Source organism: Paramisgurnus dabryanus, chromosome 19, assembly GCF_030506205.2.
Source record: "Paramisgurnus dabryanus chromosome 19, PD_genome_1.1, whole genome shotgun sequence".
Lineage (NCBI taxonomy): Eukaryota > Metazoa > Chordata > Actinopteri > Cypriniformes > Cobitidae > Paramisgurnus > Paramisgurnus dabryanus.
The window spans coordinates 2,917,010-2,933,160 of record NC_133355.1 but is presented as its reverse complement, the minus strand read 5'-3'; the positions used below and the strand labels follow the sequence as shown (position 1 = coordinate 2,933,160).

General features: G+C 38.4%; 1 protein-coding gene across 1 annotated transcript in view; it reads right to left on the bottom strand.

The window, feature by feature from the left end:
* Positions 1-5,749, bottom strand: part of LOC135774222 (NACHT, LRR and PYD domains-containing protein 3-like) — a 217,626-nt gene extending 211,877 nt beyond the window's left edge. The window contains exon 1 of the mRNA XM_065284180.1: positions 5,500-5,749. The gene's annotated coding sequence lies outside the window, so the exon portion shown is untranslated. The remainder of the gene's footprint in view (positions 1-5,499) is intronic.
* Positions 5,750-16,151: the final 10,402 nt, after the last annotated feature.

Below are 16,151 nucleotides of genomic sequence, written 5' to 3'. Positions count from 1 at the left end.
TTTGTTTACTCTGTTGCTAGGGTACTGTATTTGGTTGCTAGGGGCGGGGTTTGGGAGTGGCCAATGATGTGACCAGTTGCTACACTCCGAGTCACAAGTAAAACGGTCCAACCCCCGTTTTTCTACGATGTTCTGATGCGAAGATATAAGGCTTTGTTTACTCTGTTGCTAGGGTGCTCACATTTGGTTGCTAGGGGCGTGGCTTGGGAGTGGCCAATGATGTGGCCAGTGATTACCCTCCGAGTCACGAGTAAAACGATCCAACCCCCGTTATTCTACGATGTTCTGATGCCTAGATAAAACTGTTTGAATTTTATGTTGCTAGGGTGCTTAAAAGTGGTTGCTAGGGGCGTGGCTTAATAGCTCTGGGACTATCCTGATAAATTGATTGGATGTCTGAGTAAAATGAGCCCACCCCCATGTCTCTACGACATTGTAAAGCGAAGATATTCCATCTGGAACTTTTTTATTCCCTTATATGGGCATGTTTCCTGCCCCATTATAAGTCAATGGGAAATTTCGGGTGCCTCTTACACCCCAGGGGTACAACTAACACCCCAATGTGATGTATGTTCTTACAGAGCCTACCACCCTCTTCAAATGTTATAACCCACATGTTTCTACCAAATCCTCGAGCGGAGCTATGACCCGTCAAATTTCGGCCCAATGTTAAGTCAATGGGATTTTTCGGGTGGTTTTTCGCCCCCCTTTCGGAAATCCTGCACCCGATCTCTTATAAAAGTCATAGCACACCTCTCCTCAATAATCCGGTCAATTTGAGCCCTCTTTCGTGTGTCTACGACAAACCGTGTGGGACGAGTTACGCGCCGAAAAAGTGTGCAGACATAAGAATAATAAGATATAATAATAATAAGTATGAGCAATAATAATAGTGATGCCTTGCATAAATGCAAGCACCACTAATAATAATAATAAGCTTAGATCGAAGAACAGTATGTTGGCTTTGTCAAGCCAACATAATAAGCTTAGATCGAAGAACAGTATGTTGGCTTTGTCAAGCCAACATAACTAGATATTAAAGTTTGAGGACAAACTTTATGTTGGCTTGAAAAAGCGTAGCCTGAACATTTAAAATGGTTTGACAGAAGTTTATTTTAGTAGGCTATCTGGCTGTTAGCATGATTAGCATGAAGTTAGCATGATTAGCATGAAGCTAGCATGATTAGCATGAAGCTAGCATGATGTTAGCATGATAAGTATGAAGCTAGCATGAAGCTAACATGATTAGCATGAAGCTAACATGAAGCTAACATGATTAGCATGAAGCTAGCATGATGCTAGCATGATTAGCATGAAGCTAGCATGAAGCTAACATGATTAGCATGAAGCTAGAATGAAGCTAACATTTATTCCATTGCTAGGGTACTAAGTTTGGTTGCTAGGGAGAAAATTGGCATCCCATAATGATCAACCTTCAAGCCACAAGTAAAACGGTCCAACCCCGTGTCTCTATGATGTTCTGAAGCGGAGATATAAGGCTTTGTTTATTCCGTTGCTAGGGTACTAAGTTTGGTTGCTAGGGAGAAAATTGGCATCCCATAATGATCAACCTTCAAGCCACAAGTAAAACGGTCCAACCCCCGTGTCTCTATGATGTTCTGAAGCGGAGATATAAGGCTTTGTTTATTCCGTTGCTAGGGTACTAAGTTTGGTTGCTAGGGAGAAAATTGGCATCCCATAATGATCAACCTTCAAGCCACAAGTAAAACGGTCCAACCCCGTGTCTCTATGATGTTCTGAAGCGGAGATATAAGGCTTTGTTTATTCCGTTGCTAGGGGACTAAGTTTGGTTGCTAGGGAGAAAATTGGCATCCCATAATGATCAACCTTCAAGCCACAAGTAAAACGGTCCAACCCCCGTGTCTCTATGATGTTCTGAAGCGGAGATATAAGGCTTTGTTTATTCCGTTGCTAGGGTACTAAGTTTGGTTGCTAGGGAGAAAATTGGCATCCCATAATGATCAACCTTCAAGCCACAAGTAAAACGGTCCAACCCCGTGTCTCTATGATGTTCTGAAGCGGAGATATAAGGCTTTGTTTATTCCGTTGCTAGGGGACTAAGTTTGGTTGCTAGGGAGAAAATTGGCATCCCATAATGATCAACCTTCAAGCCACAAGTAAAACGGTCCAACCCCCATGTCTCTACAATGTTCTGATGCTGAGATATAAGGCTTTGTTCATTCCGTTGCTAGGGTACGAAGTTTGGTTGCTAGGGAGAAAATTGGCATCCCATAATGATCAACCTTCAAGCCACAAGTAAAACGGTCCAACCCCCATGTCTCTACAATGTTCTGATGCTGAGATATAAGGCTTTGTTCATTCCGTTGCTAGGGTACTAAGTTTGGTTGCTAGGGAGAAAATTGGCATCCCATAATGATCAACCTTCAAGCCACAAGTAAAACGGTCCAACCCCGTGTCTCTATGATGTTCTGAAGCGGAGATATAAGGCTTTGTTTATTCCGTTGCTAGGGTACTAAGTTTGGTTGCTAGGGAGAAAATTGGCATCCCATAATGATCAACCTTCAAGCCACAAGTAAAACGGTCCAACCCCCATGTCTCTATGATGTTCTGAAGCGGAGATATAAGGCTTTGTTTATTCCGTTGCTAGGGTACTAAGTTTGGTTGCTAGGGAGAAAATTGGCATCCCATAATGATCAACCTTCAAGCCACAAGTAAAACGGTCCAACCCCCATGTCTCTATGATGTTCTGAAGCGGAGATATAAGGCTTTGTTTATTCCGTTGCTAGGGTACTAAGTTTGGTTGCTAGGGAGAAAATTGGCATCCCATAATGATCAACCTTCAAGCCACAAGTAAAACGGTCCAACCCCCGTGTCTCTATGATGTTCTGAAGCGGAGATATAAGGCTTTGTTTATTCCGTTGCTAGGGTACTAAGTTTGGTTGCTAGGGAGAAAATTGGCATCCCATAATGATCAACCTTCAAGCCACAAGTAAAACGGTCCAACCCCCATGTCTCTACAATGTTCTGATGCTGAGATATAAGGCTTTGTTTATTCCGTTGCTAGGGTACTAAGTTTGGTTGCTAGGGAGGAAATTGGCATCCCATAATAATCAACCTTCAAGCCACAAGTAAAACGATCCAACCCCCGTGTCTCTAAGATGTTCTGAAGCGGAGAAATAAGGCTTTGTTTATTCCGTTGCTAGGGTACTAAGTTTGGTTGCTAGGGAGAAAAATGGCATCCCATAATGATCAACCTTCAAGCCACAAGTAAAACGGTCCAACCCCCGTGTCTCTAAGATGTTCTGAAGCGGAGAAATAAGGCTTTGTTTATTCCGTTGCTAGGGTACTAAGTTTGGTTGCTAGGGAGAAAAATGGCATCCCATAATGATCAACCTTCAAGCCACAAGTAAAACGGTCCAACCCCCATGTCTCTACGACACTCTAAAGTGAAGATATTCCATCTGGGACGCTTTTATTCCTTTATATGGGCATGTTTCCTGCCCCATTATAAGTCAATGGGAAATTTTGGGGGCCTCTTACACCCCAGGGGTACAGCTTACACCCCATTGTGATGTATGTTCTTACAGAGCCTGTCAGCCTCCTTAAATGTGGTAACCCACAAGTTTCTCACTCGCAGCTATGACTCGTCAAAGTTTGTCTCAATGTTAAGTCAATGGAAATTTTGGGGTGTTTGAGCCCCCCGTTTAGGAATTCGGAAGGTCCCATCAGTTAGAAAAGTCATAGCATAAATCTACGGAACTCTTAAAAGTTTTGTAAAGTTTTGTGGGTGTAGCTTGAAAGCTCTAGGAGGAGTTACAGTCAGAAAAAGTAGGGATCAGAATAATAATAATAATAATAATAATAATAAGATTAAGATGAAGAACAGTATGTTGGCTTTTTCAAGCCAACATAATAATATCCCTGAGGAATAGTAATAGTGATGCCTTGCATAAATGCAAGCACCACTAATAATAATAATAAGTATGCAAGATAGTAATAGTGATGCTTTGCATAAATGCAAGCACCACTAATAAGATTAAGATGAAGAACAGTATGTTGGCTTTGTCAAGCCAACATAATAAGTTTAAAAGCAATAACAATATGTTGGCTTTTTCAAGCCAACATAATAATAATAATAATAATAAGTTTAAAAGCAATAACAATATGTTGGCTTTTTCAAGCCAACATAATAATAAAAAGCCCAGTAAGAACAGTACAGCGCATTTTCAATGCACTGTAATTATCATTAATATTATTATATTGTTTTCACAGATGCATTGATGTGTAGTGATGCAGTGGACAACTGTGAGGATGATACAATCAACATGTTCCTAAACTGTGATGCAGAAACACAATGGAGGATCAATCCGTCTCTGACCACAACTACATCTGATATGGGAAAACAATGGTGCGGTTTCCCGACAGGGCTTATCCTGGTACCAGGCTAAAATGCATATTTGAGCAACAATAATTTAAAAACCCCTTGTACTGACATACCTCAACATATATGAGTGCCATTGTTTTGTCACAAGATGTGCACCAGTCTTGTTTTTTTGTAGGGTTTGTTTGTAAAAACTAAAATGTCCTGATATAATTAAGGCCCAGTCCTGTAAACCCTGTCCGGGAAACTGCTTCAATGTGTTGAGCTGGCACAAATGTACAAATCTTTACTGAGAAACAACCATCTTTGTGTCAGCTTTACACAGGGTTGATATTGCATCCATTACACAGTCGCCAAGCACTTTACCAGTACATACACCAACAGCTTCCAGATAAACACTTGGGATCAGCTCCTGATGACTCCGATTAAGCTGTGTCTTAATTTATTGCAGGGTGATCTTGCTTTACCTGTTGTAAACCTTCATATGTGATCAGATGTCATGCAGTGATATTAAACATTTACAGTGTGATCAGATGTTGTGCATTTATATTGCAAATTTGAAAAACACGCCCACCGGGGGGGAATTCAATCCAACCGTCTCCATTGACTTTGTATTGAGAGAGGCCGCCTCCTTGTCATTTCTGGCTTATAACAAAAAACTGAATAATGCCTAAAAGCTGCTGTGTGACAATATGTACAGCTAACAAGCCAAAGGACCCAGAAATAAGTTTTTATAAGCTGTCGAGCTCTAAAAACGAGCGTTTACAGACAGAAAAGTGGAAACAGGCAACTTTTCATAGTACTCATATTAGTAGAACTGCGTCCACTAGGGGGAAACGTAGTCGGCGATCCACTTTTTTCTCCTCAAAGGCTGGGTTTTACGGCTCGACAGCTTATAAAAACTTATTTCTGGGTTCTTTGGCTTGTTAATTAAGCACAGGCAGGGATACATTGACCAGAAAGGGGTGAAATCCCACGCATCCCCCCCGGCAAATCGCACCCTACAAAACCATACTTTTACTACAGTAACCATGTTTTTAACTGTGGTAATATGGTTAATTTTCGTAAGGACGGTAAGCACGCTATAAACCAACTTTGACTAAAAGTGAGCAAAAGTGAGTTTTGATCAATGTTACCTCATTTTTGCTTCAAAAGGATCTCTTCCCCTCGTGCAAACTCCTCGATGGAACCGACGTTGCAGATCCTGATGGTGATGGACCTGATGTGGTTGTCGGAGCCGGAGTAAATAGTGTATTTTATAAGAAATGCACCAATCCTATGAAATAATTATAATCTTAATAAAGAAACCGTTAAAGGAAAAAGGTATCTTGGAGACTTTTTCACCAGCAAAACAAATGGAGGGTATGCTCAAAGTGAGCCGGGCTATAATCCTCACTAGAGGAGGGGTTACAAAGCAAAAGACGGGTGACGTCAGAGAAGTGTTGCTCCTAAAACTTTTCCGTCTGCCCCCCCCCCCCCAGTACTCACATAAACTCTAGAACATAAAATGTAAATTAAACAAAACTTATTAACGACTAAATGTAGTTATGTTGGTTAGTAACCAAGCTTTAATTACACAAAATTTATGATAAATGAATGAATTTTTAAAAAAATGTCATAAAATTGGGGCCTTTCTTTTACTGTCTATGATTGGGGCCAGAGGTGTCAAGTAACGAAGTACAAATACTTCGTTACCTTACTTAAGTAGCTATTTTGGGTATCTATACTTTACTGGAGTAATTATTTTTCAGACGACTTTTTACTTCTACTCCTAACATTTTCACGCAATTATCTGTACTTTCTACTCCTTACATTTTAAAAATCGCCTCGTTACTTCTATTATATCGGCTTGTTTGCTTTTTTTCATTCCGGCTTGTCATCGTTAAAAAAAACCTATCTTGATAAATTGCATCATCCAGATAAATGCGATTGTGGTTGGATGAGAAGTATAAACATACACCATTCCGACACCCTATTGGTTTGTACGCAATCCCCGCCCCCCAGCTGACTGCAGTTGATCAAAAGTTTGTTCGATGCTGCTGCACAGAGAAACATAAAAGAACCGCGAGAGCGATTAGAACATAGATATGTATATAAAGGCTAGATGGCTCGTCCGCGCTGATGGCCAATTGAGTTGAACGTCCGCATTTTGGCGGCCATCTTAGGACAGGGCGCTCGCTCACTCGTAGCATTGAGTTTTAATGATGCAGGTACTTTTAAATGACCATAACTTGCTTAATTAGTTACCGATTTTCAAACGGATTGGTTTGTTATAAACGTCAAAGATGTACCTATGACACTGAATACGTATACTAAAAATAAATAAAAAATTCATGAAACATGTTAAAGCATCCATAATTATAGCCACGTTAATAACGTTTGTAAAAAACCAAACCGTTTGTAAATCCGTCAAGAATTCAGCAAGTTACGAGCATTTTAGTTGGCGTATGTCACTCACCTTCCGTCCACAGCAGCAGGGAGCAGCACTATGGCAGCACTGACCTAAGATGGCCGCCAAGTGACGACACAGCTGACTCCGCCTTGAGCCATCTAGCCTTTATATACATATCTATGGATTAGAAAGCATGCGGAGCAGTTTGCTCTCGCGTTGCTTTGATATCATCCGCCATCCGTTTGTACAGTAACAGAACGCGGCATTCTGTCTTCAAATGGAAAAGTACGCAATAAAACTCGCGCATCACTTTCAGGTCAGTTCACATTCACAAGCCTGTGTAAATGTATAGCTGGCTGCTGACACCAACTCATCTGTGTGATTTAAATAGTGTAACAATACCAATTTATATCATGTTACATATTTTAGTGGATTTTAACTTTGTCTTGTAGGATTCTAAAGGATTCTTAAAATCCTATTGGACATTCAGATATATTTTAGTGGATTTTAACTTTGTCTTGTAGGATTCTAAAGGATTCTTAAAATCCTATTGGGCATTCAGCTTTATTTTAATGGATTTTAATTTGTCCTGTATGATTCTAAAGGATTATACAATCCTATTGGAAATTCAGATTTATTTTAGTGGATTTTCACTGTATCCTTTAGAATTGTATTTGATTTTACAAATCCTGTTTGACATTGTTATACACCCTATCGAAATTTCATTTTGACCTATAGGATCATATTTGACTTATTAGATTTCTATTATATAAGAAATCACACATGTAGTTAACTGCAAAGAGCACCAGTAATAAATAATAATAATAACAACAACAACAGCAACAATAAATTGTGTCTTTCTCAAGTAATCATAATAAAATACAAATAAAATAATTTGTATATTTATACATAAAATGTCTACACTTCCCTATCACACTTTGTAGTCATTAACATTGGGCATAGGCATCCTTTGTCCTGTTCAAAAACTTCAGCAGTTTGAGGGTTCTGGCTAGATGAAGTACAGCTACGGCCAAATCTCGCGAGATGTTGGGTTTAGCTGAAAACAGCGCTCGTTCGGCGAGAGCTCACGAGATTTTGGACACAACTGTAAGCCGGCTAGTATCCCTTCTAGCCACAACTCAGTTCGTCTGAATGGAAACTCTGAGGAGCACAAACAACTGGTAAGTGGCTAAGTTTTACTATTTTTTCAATATTTTGCACAGTCTAGAAATGTAAGCGTGTGTAAAACATAATTTCTCATTATAAGCTACTGTTGTTGTTCCCGTTACCCAGCAACATTCTTAACCGTTATGAATGAAGCGAGAGCGTGAGTATCCGTGCAAAATACGCAAATTCAGGTGATAAAACGACAAAACTGGATAGGCATTAAATGTTTGTTGTAACTAATGATAAGTTATCGACCTTTTTTGTTGATGTTAGTTCATAACAGCTTTGCTGCACGTCAAAGAGCTTGCGTCACTTTTCTCAAACTGAACTCGCCTTTTTAACCAGAATAGAGGTAACTACAAACAAAGTTTTACAATTGTTATATTATTATTATAAGAGAGAACCATGGTAAATTTCACTTAATAAAAACTGTGATATGAACTCAAAAACTGCAAATGATTAACCATAAATTAAACCAAATAAGTAAGCAACAGCCAGGACACAGATATGAAGAGCTAACAGGTAAGCACTGCAAACTCTTTCAACCTTTTTAAAGGACAAGTTCGGTATTTTAGACTTAAAGCCCTGTTTTCAGATTGTTTATGGTGAAATAGAATGTTTTTGACTGAAATTTCGACATTTGCGGGTGCCCTGAGAATTTTCGCGTGTTAGTGTTTCAGCTCAGACCTCTACAATGGGTTTAATGGTGCACTGGAACAATCCTTCCTAAAATGCATTAAACTTTCGTTTACAAAGACGTGAAACTCACCGAGTGGTCAGGGGTGTTCACTGATATGCTCACACAAAAATAGCTGCAAAAGATGCTTTCCAACAGCTGTTTTAGCATTCGTTGTTAACTTGTGGACCTATTTTTCCAAACGCCTCACACCGGTACATTCTTCCGCTTAGAGCTTGAATAATAGACACTCCAGCCCAGGTGGTGGCGCTAATCCGCCTTTGCCAATTGCAAGAATAGAAACAAAGTTTCCGGCGCGGAGTAATACGTACCTCACAGCACATCTAATACAAGTCAATGGAGTTGGCAAAAACTGCGATAAAACCTGTTGGAATGCGTCTTTTGGAGCGATTTTTGTGTGAGCATACCAGTGAACACCCCTGACCACTCGGTGAGTTTCACGTCTTTGTAAACGAAAGTTTAATGCATTTTAGGAAGGATTGTTCCAGTGCACCATTAAACCCATTGTAGAGGTCTGAGCTGAAACACAAACACGCGAAAATTCTCAGGGCAGCCGCAAATGTCGAAATTTCAGTCAAAACCATTCTATTTCACCATAAACAATCTGAAAACAGGGCTTTAAGTCTAAAATACCGAACTTGTCTTTTAAAGCATCTGTAAACTTTAAAAACATGTTGTTTGTCGTGACTCTACATTGTAATACTCACCCGGTTACAGTAATTTGTGTAATGTTGGACATACGATGAAACAACACGACATTGATACAGCAATTTGACCTCACACTCATTTTTATCAGCAGATTAGTGTGCTTTGAGTACACCACAGTTCTGTAAGTGAAAAATTAATTCATATTTATGTGTGTTTCTTTCTCAGTAAGGACTAACTTTAACTGACTTTCTGTCTGTCTGTCTGTTCTCAACCAAACGGTCATTCAAGACCTTTTAAAGGTAACGTTACCACATTTATTCATTCATTTATTATGTTTTGAGTACACCACAGTTGTGAAAAATGTATTCATATTTATGTGTTTCTTACTGTTTAGCAAAAACATTTCCCGTGCAAGTTTGAATCTCTCTCAGTAAGGACTTATTGACTGGCTGTCTGTTCTCGACCAAACGGTCATTCTTACTCATAAAAAACTTTTAAAGGTAACGTTACCCCATTTATTTGTTCTTTTAATATTGTTTAGTACACCACAGTTCTTTTAATTGAAAATTAATTCATATTTGTGTGTGTTTTCTTACTGTTTAGCACAAGTGTTTCCCGCGCAAATTAGAATTTCTCTCAGTAAGGACTGACGGATGGCCATTCACTCATAAAACCTTTTAAAGTTAACGTTACCACATTTATTATGTTGTGAGTATACTACAGTTCTGTATAGGGATGGGCACGAGTACTCGAACGTGGCATCGATGATCGATCACAAAAACGATGATCATGCGGCTTTATTTATTTATTTATTTATTGTGGATATGACGGCATTGGATGTCTGGTTAGCATTACAAGCGCATGTGGTAGTAAAGGCTGGGTCTGGAGATGTGTGTTTGACATCGTGTTGAGCTATGCAGACCGGCGTATGACATCAGTAACATTACCATGCATGATTCAAAAACAAACAGATAATTCCGCGCACCCGCCGTGCACGCGGCAACCCCTCGATCCGCGCAATGCGCGGCAACTCGCAGATCCCGTGAAGCCGGTCACACCTCACATCACTGAGGCATTATTGTTTAAAAAGATGCCCTGATTTTCAGAAATACAGTCAGTCAGGTGAAAAAGTACAGCGCCGTCAAAAGTTCAATGGGTTATCATCTCATATTTAAAAATCAATGTTAAAAGATACCAGAGAGCCATACGAGCATTAACATTACATCTTGACTGAGAACAGGTTAGGGGACGGTTATCATCTCATATTTAAACATCAATGTAAAAAGATACCAGAGAGCCATACGAGCATTAACATTATATCTTGACTGAGAACAGGTAAGGGGATGACACGCCACAGCTAATCGCTAAAATAATAGCAAAAGACTTAAAGCTGCTTAATGTTATGAAGCTTGTGCTTTGACTGGACGTGTTTAAAAGGGCGCTGTTTATGGTGCACATCCACAATGGGAGTTAAACTTTCTGTACATAACTTAGTTGAAAACTTAGTTGAAGTCTAGCATTTTATGCAGATAGATGCACAATGTACATTTATGTTGTATAAAGGCTTACTATATTTAGAGTGTGTCATATAGAAAGCGGTTTGTGCTTATTAACCCTTTAGATTCACTTCATCACGCAGCTATTCCTATTAGAGGTTTCTGTTAAAACCATTTAATTCATTAATAATCTAGTATGTGTTCATTGTTCTGTCGTAGTTTCTTCAAAATTAAGTTTTATTTCAGTGTTTTTAATAAAAATATTTTAATTTTCACCATGACGTGTACGCCCCTTTGATTGCCCCGCCCCAGTTAATCGAGTACTCGTTCTTCAGACCTATGGATTAATCGAATGACAAATGACATAAATGCACATCCCTAGTTCTGTAAGTGGAAAAGTAATTCATATTTGTGTTTTCTCCCAGGTTAGCACGAATGCATCCAGCATAATTTTGGATCTTTACCATTGAGGAGACTGGCTGACTGTTCTCAACCAACCATCATTCACACGCAAAAACTTTAAAGGTACCACATTTATTTAAGTTGTTAGTATACCACAGTTCTTTTAGTGAAACATTTATTCATACTTTTGTGTTTTCTCACAGGTAAGTATGAACGTGTCTAGAGCAGTTTTGGATCTTTACCATTGAGGAGGTTGACTGACTTTCATCTACCAACTGTCATTAACACAACAAAAACTAAAGAAATGTTACTACAAGTGGACCTATTCAGTTACTCATTATGCTGTGAGTATTATGCTACACCACAATTTTATCAGTGAAACAATAATGTTTGTTTTTTCTCAATGCTTGGCATAGACAAATGTGACCTAGTGTAATTTGGAAATTTCATGGGAAATGTGTACGTCTTAAAAATGTTTAAATGTCGTTTGAGTTAAGGAACAGTACACTGATTTATTAAAAGTGTGCAATACACTGAGTCTATTAAAGTCATAAAGGAATACTTGATATATTTCATAAAGGAATGTGTAAATCTAATATTAGTTTTAATGTGAATTTGGACAGAAAAGCAAAAAAATGTTTGTAAAATAAACAATTGTTTAATAAACTGTAATAATTTTACCCTTTTCTGTCATCATTTTTTATACTAATGTTTGGTTTAAGGCAATCGGTTTCCTCAAACGGTTTAAATTGAGTTAACTTTTCGGGTTTTACAGTGTAACAACAATGTACAAAATCAAAAAGAGGAAAGCATATTTTAAGAAACAAAAAATGTAATTGGATCCCATTAAAATCCTCTACAAATTATCCTAAAGGATATTTTTGTCGTGTCTTAAAATCCTTTAGAAATATTATGGCGTTTAATCAGACCCAAAAGTCGCGCACACAAAAACCACGCGCGAGCGCGAGATACGAGCGCGCAGAACACTATTCGCGCGCGGACAAGCGTCCTCGCGAGCGCGCAGAACACTATCTGCGCGCGGAAAAGCGTCCCCGCGAGCGCGCAGAATACAGTTCGCGCGCGGAAAAGCGTCCTCGCGAGAGGGCACCTCCGCTCAGCACGCACAAATGTAGTCACGCGAGCAAAGGCTTGGATAAGCGCTCGCTCGACTCTCTCTATGCTCTCACAGCTGCACCACACGCGCTCGCTCGATCAAGATGACTTTTGGGACTTTGGGGGCGGGACATTGACTGATGTCTCCGCTTCTGTGATTGGTTGTTTGATTTGATTAGTGACACGCATGATCTCTTTTTCCACTATCCGTATCCAGTCAATCTAGGTAGAGAAGACACGTTTATATGACCATTATGTCGGAGCACGTAATTTTAATGATTGCAAAACCAAACAACATTGCCAATTTTATTACAGGTATGTTTACTGTTTATCATCTTGCATATATACTGTAGGCTACTGACATTGTCAGGTCACATAGTTGGTTCGGACTTAGCATTAGCAAACTTTAGTATAGTCCTGTACAAAACTTTATAAAAAAAGGTGATATTATCTAACAATTGTAATTTTAGTGTACCTAATCAGCATGACAAAGACTGTACATGTATAGCATTTTCAGTTGGGCTGTGTACAAATAAAAGAAGTAAATGTGAGAGAGTTAAAAATGTCAAATGGAACAGTAAGATTTTTTTTAAATATACAAAACAAAATAGTATAGTGTAAAGAATATGTAAACAAAGATTACCAGAAATGATACATACAAACACCAACTCACTATAAAGAAATTATGGACTGGTGTGTTGGTGTGTATAAATGTGTATGTGTATATGTTTATATAAAAAAACTAGATACTAGTTTTGTTTAATATATTAGTTTTATTCTGTATCTTTTCAGGGTCAAAATAGCATTTAATTTTACTTTGTTGTTGTATTTGAGTTTCCCAATGAGTTTCATTTGCCATAATATGGTTGTTAAATTATCTACATATTAAACAACAAACAAAATTAATACCTTAAAATGAGCATTATTGTTTGGTTATGTTTGGACCCTTAATAAAATTAACCATGGTTTTATTGTAGTAAAAGTGTAGTAACCATGTTTTTTGGTGTATTGATGATTACTATCAACAACCCCATGGTTTTACTACACTTACCATGGTTTAACTATGGTTTTTAAAAACCATGGTTATCAAAACCATGGTTATTTTGTGGTTACCATGGTTTTACTATAGTAACCATGTTTTTTTGGTTTTAACTGTAGTAAAACCATGGTTCATTTTTGTTAGGGGAGCTTATTGCATGGTTTAAACAAGACTAATGTTTTAACATAAATTACCTACTCCGACATAATGGTCATATAAACGTGTCTTCTCTACCTAGATTGACTGGATACGGATAGTGGAACAAGAGATCATGCGTGTCACTAATCAAATCAAACAACCAATCACAGAAGCGGAGACATCAGTCAATGTCCCGCCCCCAAAGTCCCAAAAGTCATCTTGATCGAGCGAGCGCGCGTGGTGCAGCTGTGAGAGCATAGAGAGAGTCGAGCGAGCGCTCATCCAAGCCTTTGCTCGCGTGACTACATTTGTGCGTGCTGAGCGGATGTGCCCTCTCGCGAGGACGCTTTTCCGCGCGCGAACTGTATTCTGCGCGCTCGCGGGGACGCTTTTCCGCGCGCGGATAGTGTTCTGCGCGCTCGCGAGGACGCTTGTCCGCGCGCGAATAGTGTTCTGCGCGCTCGTATCTTGCGCTCGCGCGTGGTTTTTGTGCGCGCGACTTTTGGGTCTGTTTAAACGCCATAAAATATCCTCTAATAGAATCCTATAGGATTTTTTCTAATGGAATCCCATAGATGTTTTGTAATGGAATCCTTTAGGATTTTTCTAATGGAATCCTATAAGATTTTTCTAATGGAATCCTATAAGATTTTTCTAATGGAATCCTGTAGAATTTTCTAATGGAATCCTATAAGATTTTTCTAATGGAATCCTATAAGATTTTTCTAATGGAATCCTATAAGATTTTTCTAATGGAATCCTATAAGATTTTTCTAATGGAATCCTATAGGATTTTTCTAATGGAACGGTTCCAAAATATGATAGAAATTCTAATTGGATTCCTGTACAGGATTCTTATTAAAAATCCTATAGGATTTTTTGACAAGGGTGTGCTGCGTTGCGTTTTGAAGCATGGCAAAGATATCTATGCTAAAGACATCTGTTGTTTTGTATATGCTTATAACTACCCTAAATTTTATTTGCATTAACAAAACCTACTTAGCTGAATGCTTGAGTGTTAAATCAATCAAACACATAACCATACATACCAACTTTTGCTTTTGTTAATAGACATCAGCTGTTTCCTTAAACCTGACTTTTTGAATTTACTTACAAGAAAGACATTTAGTAATTCTCCTTAATTGCTTGGATTTATACTGACTAAAGTAAAGTATACTAAAGTCCATTAACTACACAAGTACAGATACAGGAATATAGGCTATAATATATAATTGCATATTTGTATAATTGTAGTTTGTGTTGCTGTCAAAATAAAATTTTAAATGAAAACAATAATAGCATATTTCTATTCTCACACATACTATAGTTGTGTGTGATTTTGTTGTTTTTTAACTAAAGAGGGCACCACTGTAAAAGTTTTGCCAGCAGCGGCCCTGCTCTGAAGTTTTGACTTTTTGCACCATTACAATATTTATAGGCAACTAGTCATCATATCTTCCTCTCTATGGAACACATGTTAATGCTCAGTAGTACACATATGTGGTTCTTTAATGCAGTGGTTATCAAACCGTTTTTTTTTTCGCGCCTCCCTTGTGTACAGTGGATTCCTTCACGACCCCCCAAAGAAAATGTATGACATAAACATTCTAAAACTTACAATTTGAATTAAACAAAACATATTAAATTATACAATGTATTGCTTTTGTTTAGGAGCCTTATTTTTTGAGGTTTAATTACACAGAATTTATAATAAAGTTATGTATTTCATAAAATATTATAAAACTGGGGCCCCTGGCACCATCTCGCGGCCCCCAGTTTGAGAACCAGTGCTTTAATGTATTTGTTCGCATTGTATTGAAATGCGTTCATTTTTAATGGGCATGTACCGTATGTGGTTGAAACAGATAGTCTAGTGCAGGGGTAGGCAACATGGAGTGCCGATGTCCTGCAGTGTTTAGCTCCAGGTCTAAACAAGCAGACCTGAACAAACTAATAAAGGTCTATAAAGTCACCTGAAACTACAGGTAGCCAAGGTTTTATAAGGGTTGGAGCTAAAATCTGCAGGACATCGGCACTCCAGGACTGATGTTGCCTACCCCTGGCCCTAGTGCATCCCAAATTGTTTAACATTAACATTTTTAATATAACACTATAGTTATTATGGCCTTTAGAAACATGTTTTAGAGGAGATAGGGTAGTGCACAAAAGGCCCCTGTGGTGCGGCCTAGGCTTTTTTCCGTAATTAAATTTTTTCCTTACATTACTTTTACTTTTATACTTTAAGTAGTTTTGAAACCAGTACTTTTTCACTTTTACTTGAGTAAAAAGCTTGAGTTGATACTTCAACTTCTACAAACGTCTTTTTTAACCCTAGTATCTATACTTCTACTTGAGTAATGAATATGAATACTTTTGACACCACTGATTGGGGCCCCCTGGCACAATCTTGCGCCCCTCCCCATCATTACAAAAATTAACCATGGTTTTACAACAGTTAAAAAAAACTGATTACTGTAGTAAAACCATGGTTTTGCTGATAGTAATCAATACACCAAAAAACCATGGTTACCTGCAGCTATCATTCTGGCTTGGTGGGATGTCAGCGAGTCCTCTGATTCTGACGGTGTTCTTTTACTACTCAGAGTCTTAAACAAGGAGGGCATATTACGTGTTCATTGTATTTTCATTTTAACCGAGCAGCTATGGTTGCGCGTTTCACACACAAACATCCACCT